Here is a 7,043-nt window from a genome sequence, read left to right on the forward strand (position 1 = left end):
ACAGATTATAAGTATATTCTTCCAGAAGATTTGACAAATGCTTACACATGTGTAACCCAAATCCCTATCAAGATATGGAACATTTCTATCACACAGGAAGTCTGTTCATGCCCCTTTCCAGTCAATCACTGTTCTCATCTTGCAGAAGCAATCAGTTTTCATTTTTAAAAAAATCTTTCTAGAATTTCATGTAAATGGAACCAAATAGTACGTACACATCATGTTTTGGGGATTTATCCATTTTGCTGCATGTGTTGATACTCTGTTCCTTTGTATCATTAAGTAGTGGTTATAATTTGTTTATCCATTTTTCCCGTTATGAGGTATTGTTTCCAGTTAGGGGCTACTGTGAACAAAGCTTCTATGGATATTCTCGTAAAAGTATTTTTGTGGATTATGTTTTCTTTTCTTTTGGGTAAATACCTAGAAGTGGAAATGCTGGGTCATAGGACAGGCATACATTTAGTGCATCCATCTTATTTTGAAATGTCTGCTCAAATATTTTGCCCTTTATCAGGTTGTTTGTGTTTTTATTGTGTTTTAGTTCCTTATTTGTACTTGATATAATTCCTTTAATGGACATGTTTTGAAAATATTTCCTCTCAGTCTGTGACTTGTTATGCATTTTCTTTCTTGGATAGGAAGTAGGGATTTATTGGTGGGTGTGAGTAAGGAGGGGGCGACGCAGAAACTCTCAGGAGTGCAGGGCTCACCATTTGTCCAAGGGGGTCACAATTGGGATGTATTTGACCCTACAGCCATCCAGGATAAACTGCTTTTCAGCTGCCCCGTCTTCAAATTCATCTGTGTTAAACTTGGTAAAGCCCCACTAAAGACCCAGGAGATGTGGGTCACCTGGCCACCTGGGAACTTGAACTTGGCTCTGTGAAGGGCTTCAATCACATGCTCCTTGTTCTGCAGCTTGGTGTGGATGGGTGAACCATGGTCACTATGCCCTGGGGCTTTCCAAAGGCACCGAGTCTGGAGCCTAGACTGGAGACAGCATGAGGTCAGACATGCATGTTCACTGGAAAGTGTGGTCTCCAAAGTCCCTTAGGACAACCCCTAGGAGCAACAGGCTGCATTCACTACTGAGGAGGCCACTGTGCGCAGCCACTGCACACCGTCATTTTCTTAACTAAGTTTTTGATGAGCAGAAATTTTTAATTTTTATAAAATCTAAATTATGATTTTGTCCTTGGTAATTATTATTTTTTGCCTCCTGCCAAAGAAAATTCTGCCCATCTGCAGGTCATGAAGATACTGTCCTATGTTTTATTCTAGAAGCTTTATAGTTTTAGCTTTTACATTTAAATCTATCATTCATCTCAAATTAAATTTTGTGTATTTTGTGAGATAGGGATCAGTGTTCATGTTTCTCCATATTAATAGAGAGTTGTGCCAGCCACACCTGTTGAAAAGACTGCTTTATCCATAGGATCGTTTTGGTTCCTCATTGAAAATCAAATGACCATATACATGTGGGTCTGTTTCTGGACTCTCTCTTGTGTTCCATTGAACTATACGTATCTCTTTACACTACCATCCTGTTCTGAAGATTGTTTACTAGCTTTATAGCAAGCCTTGAAGTTAGGTAGTGTTAAGTCCTCTAACTTTGTTTTTCTTTATCAAGATTGCCTTCAATATTCTAGGTCCTTCGCATTTCCGTATAAATTTTAGAATAAGTCTATCAAGTTTTACAAATAAAGCCTGCTAGAAAATGGGATTGGGATTGTGTTGCACTTGTAGATCAAATTGGAGAGAACTGATGTTTGAACAGTTTTGAGTCTTCCCAGAAGAAACATTTATTTAAGGCTTCCTTAACTTATCTCAGTATTTTTAAAGCAGTTTTCAGTGTGTAGTTCTTGTACATCTTTTGTTAAATCTATTCCTAAGTATTTTTTGATGTTTTTTTGCCTTACTGTAAGTGAAAATTTTAAAAAATGTCTTTTTCCAATGATTTGCTGCTGGTATATGGGAATATAATTGATCTATAAGTATTGCTCTTTTATCTTGTGGGGTTTTTTTTAGATTTTATTTATTTATTTGAGAGAGAGAGTTAGAGAGAGAGAACAAGCAGGGGGAGGGGCAGAGGGAGCGGGAGAAGCAGGTTCCCCATTAAGCAGGGAGCCCAATGTGGGGCTCGAATCCAGGACCCAGGGATCATGACCTGAGCCGAAGGCAGCCACTTAACCTACTGAGCCACCCAGGTGCCCCTTATCTTGTGACTTTGCTAAATTCATTTATTGGTTCTAGTTGCTATTTGTAGGGATTGTCTACATAAAAAAATCATATCCCCTGTGCATAAAATTTTATTTCTTCCTTTCTGATCTCTATGCCTTTTACTTCTTTATCTTGCCTTATTGCCTTGGCCAAAGCCTCCAAAAAAATATTAAATAAATGTAGTGAGAGTGGACACACTTGCTTTGTCATAGATGTACTTTATCAGGTTGAAGAAATTCCTTCTCTTCCTAATTTGCTCAGATTTAAAAAAAATGATGAACAGGTGTTGGATTTTATAAAAACAGTCATGGTTTTTCTTCTTTATGCTCTTAATGTAGTGAATCACATTAATGAGTTTGAGTGTTCAAACAATATTGCATTCCTAGGATAAACCTACTTGGTCATGATGTATATTTTTGTGTATTACTGGTTTTATTTGCTAATAATCTGTTAAGGATCTATGTTCATGAAGGATATTGGTTTGTCTTTTTTTTTTTTTTTTTCTTTTTGTAATGCTTTTGTCAGGTTTTAGTATCAGGGTTAATCTAGCACCATGAAACAAGTTGGGAATGTTCACGTTCCTCTATTTTCTGAGTTTGTATAGGATTAATATTATTTCTTTCTAAAATGTTGGATCAAATTCATAGTGAAACCATCGGTTATGGAGTTTTGCTTGTGGGAGGGTTTTTGATAACAAATTAACTTTAATAGATAAAAAGCTACTTAGATTTTTCTAGCTTATCTTGTGTCAGTTTTAGTAACTTACATTTTTCAAGGAATATGTCCAGTTTGTCTAAAGTTATTTATAATGTTATTACCCTTCTAACATCTGTGAGAAGTGTAGTAATAGTCCCTCCTTCAATAGTCCTTCTTAAGTCCCTGATATTAGTAATTGTGTTCTTTTTTTCCCCGCATCAACCTATGGACTCTCCCCTACTCCCTACTTTTTGTTTTAACTAATGCTCTTGCCTCTGACTTTTCTGGAAAAGTCAAGGGTGGACCTCCTAGGCCACTCAGTCCTCCACTCTCTAGTTCAGCACGACTTTATCTTCTCTCTCTTCCTTCCCTCCGACCTTAAAAGAAGAATCGTCATTGATTCTTGCTGTTCGAATGCTCCTCTGACAGGGAGTTCATGTCCTGAACTCCCGTTAGGGTTCCACTATTCCCAACACAACATTTTTCTTGATCCTTCCCTCTTTCCATATTGTGGCCCACACGGCTATCTATGCCATGCTGTCTTTAGGCATCTCCAACCTCAGCTCTGGATCTGATAGTCCCAAGTATCAGAGGGACTTGTAAGTCTAGAACATGTTATGTTTCACTCCCTGGTATTTTCCTCAGGCTTTCCCTCCCTGTGGAGTATGTTTCCCCCACAGTCTTCCTGGGGAACGTTTACACAGTTCTTGAGTAACTTCCTCCTTGAAGTCTGGTGAAATCAATCATTTCCTTGTTCTGCGGTCTACTTGGACTGCTACTGTGGATAAAAGCGTCTGTTATACTTCATTGCATGCATTGGTTGATGTCTTTGCTTCCTCCACTGATACCATAAAGTCCCTGGGGCAGGAACCATGTCTATTTATATTTATATTCTTAGGGCCTGACACACTGTAGGCTCAACATATGTTTGTTGGCTGCATATAGAACATTCGCATTTTGTGAAGGTCAGGGTTTCCAATGTGGAACCACATGCCCTTCCCCCACCAGTCCTTCCTTCTCCTACTCTCTTAGTCCCCCCCCTTTCTTAAAAGCGTGATGTCACTGGTGAATCCTTGCTCTTCATTATTTGCCAACTTCTGCTCTGCTGAGTCCTTTTCTTTTGCTTCCTATCAGTCTCTGTTGTCTCCACTAAATTTTGAAGCAGCATTACATTACTCATGGACCACTACCTCAAAATCCAGCTCTTGGACTTGCCCCTTGCCCCACTCTAATCCGTCCTTCCCACCACCCAGTGATTTTTCACGATATGAAAAATGGGACTACATCAAAATAAAAAGCTTCTGCACAGCCAAGGGAACAGTCAACAAAACAAAAACAACCTACCGAATGCGAGAAGATATTTGCAAATGACATATCTGATAAAGGGTTAGTATCCAAACATATCAATTGTAAAAACCCCCAAATAATCCAATTAAAAATGGGCAGAAGATATGAACAGACATTTCTCCAAAGAAGACAGACAGATGGCCAACAAACACATGAAAAGATGCTCAACGTCACTCATCATCATGGAAACTCAACTCAAAACCACAATGAGATATCACCTCACATCTGTCAGAATGGCTAAAATAAAAAACACAAGAAACACACAAGTGTTGGCAAGGATGTGGAGAAAAAGGAACCCCCATGCACTGTTGATGGGAATGCAAACTGGTGCAGCCACTGTGGAAAACAATATGGAGATTCCTCAAAAAATTAAAAATAGTATTACCATATGATCCAGTAATTCCACTACTGGGTATTTACCCATGGAACATGAAAACACTGCTTTGAAAAGATGTATGCACCCCTAGGTTTATTGCATCATTATTTACAATAGCAAGGTATGGAAGCAGCACAAATGTCCATCGATAGATGAATGGATAAGGACACACACACGCAACGTAAAAAGAATGAAATCTTGTGATTTGCACCATGAATGGATCTAGAGGATATAATGCTAAGTAAAATAAGTCAGTCAGAGAAAGACAAATACCATATGATTTCACTCTTATGTGGAACTTAAGAAACAAAATAAACGAACAAAGGAAAAAGGAGACAAACCAAGAAACACTCAACTACAGAGAACAAACTGATGGTCACCAGAGGGGAGGTGTGTGGGGGGATGGGTGAAGTACATGAAGGGGATTAAGAGCACACTTATTGCGATGAGCGCTGAGTACTGTATGGAAGTACTAGATCGCTATACTGTACACCTGAAACTAATATAACACTGTATGCTAACTCTATTGGAATTAAAAAATGTATATCAGGGAAAAGCTTCCCTTACTCTTCATCACTCACAGGACAAACCATAGCTCCCTTGAGTGCCATTGCTTTCCAGGTGCTGCATAAATGTTAGCTCAGTGTTACTTTTTAGGGGCATGCGTTAGTGTCCTGGTAAGGATAAGAAAACTGAGGCTTAGAACCGTAACTTACTCAAGGTCACTCGAGTACTAGGAGGAAGTGGACCCAGATCTCTGCCTTCCCTGGCAAGCTTGAACCTTGTTTCCTAATTCTCCTCTCTCCCCACCTTCAGGCAAAGATGCCTATAGTGGAAGCCCGGACAAGTTATTCTTTTTACTTTTTTTGTGATGCAAGGGCTGGCTTATGCTTTGATTACCAAGGCATCTACTTCAAAGACCGCGATCTCACCATCTGGAATAAATACTTAGCTGGCCACAGGCTGGATAAAGAGCCAGGCCACCTCCTCCAACCGAGACTTCTTTGTTTTAGAGATCATGGCTGATTTTGATAAGTGACCACTGGGGCCACTAGTCTTCTCTCCTCCCTGTGCTTTCAATTCCCACCTATATATTTTAAATTCACCAATAAAGAGTGAGCCTGAGAAACCCTCAGCCTCCAACCATGACCCCAATAAAAACAGAACCCCAGTCCAGACGGGCTCTCTCTCCACCTGTGCCCTCGCTGTTTGGCCCCAGGTGTGCTGTGTAATTTTCAGGTCTTATAAGTAATAATCTCTCTCTCTCTCTCTCTCTTTTTAAGTTTCCTGATGTTTGTTGCTGAAGTGTGTCTTGCAATCATAACGAGAACCACAAGGGCTGATCTAGTCATGACGTTGGTTTGGAAAGGGGAGATGTCTGTGGGAAACTCACCCAGGCCCAGGTGAGTGCCCCCAGGCATTTCTAGCCCATAGCATTAGGCTGTTGGTTGAGACTTCACACACACACACACACACACACAAATGCCCTGTAGAGAAACCCTGGGGCCTATCCTTGTGTGTCCTTCACTATCTTCCGGAAAGGCCATGTGCTGCTACCTTAGGTCTTGGCTCTCATTGATCCCCTTTCCAGAATGCTCCCTCCCCAGCCCCCACACCCATTTCTGGACACTTGTCAAATTTCCACCCCTCCTTCATGCCTCATGCAGCTCTCTCCTCTTCCAGGAAGCCTGACTGGTTATACCATCGGAGATATCATAACCCTTTGATCGTTTCTTCCTGAAGGTGCTGGTTGCCTAAACTCCACATAAGCCCTGCAAGAGCAGGTGCTCTGCCTTCTATTAGCCAGCACAGGGCGGGTTCTCACAAATGCTTCTTGTCGTTGAGGGTTTCCTGTTCACCTCAGAGCTGGCTCATTCGCTCACTTGATCTTTGTTCCCCCCCCACCGAGCTTTACTAAGATTTAATTGATATATAATATTGTGCAAGTTTAAGGTGTATAACGTGATGGTCTGATACGTTTATTATTGCAAAGTGATCACTACAGGAGGGTTAGTAAACACTTCCATCACCTCACATAATTACCATTTTCTTTTTATGGTGAGAACATTTAAGATCTACTCTTTCTGCAACCTTCAAGTCTATGAGATAGTCGTCACCATGCTGTACATTAGGTCTCAAGCTTATTCTCCTCGTAACTGGAAGTTTGTGCCCATTGACCGACATCTCCCCATTTCCCCACCTCCCAGCCCCTGGTAAACATCAAGCTACAATCTGTTTCTACAGGATTGGCTTTTTAAAATTCCACTACAGTATTTGTCTTTCTCTGCCTGACTTATTTAACTTAGGATAATGTCTCAGATTCTATCCATGTTGCCACAAATGACAGGATCTCATTCTTTTTTAAGGCCGAGTAATATTCCGTGGTATATATATATATACC

The 7,043-nt window shown here is 40.4% G+C and overlaps 1 pseudogene; it reads right to left on the reverse strand.

The window, feature by feature from the left end:
* Nucleotides 1-1,035: 1,035 nt before the first annotated feature.
* LOC114214048 (small nucleolar RNA SNORA70) lies at nucleotides 1,036-1,157 on the reverse strand (annotated as a pseudogene).
* Between the last annotated feature and the right edge of the window lie 5,886 nt (nucleotides 1,158-7,043).

Source organism: Eumetopias jubatus, unplaced genomic scaffold (assembly GCF_037043125.1).
Source record: "Eumetopias jubatus isolate StellerSeaLion01/CBP00866 unplaced genomic scaffold, mEumJub1_p1.0 scaffold_10, whole genome shotgun sequence".
Taxonomy (NCBI): domain Eukaryota; kingdom Metazoa; phylum Chordata; class Mammalia; order Carnivora; family Otariidae; genus Eumetopias; species Eumetopias jubatus.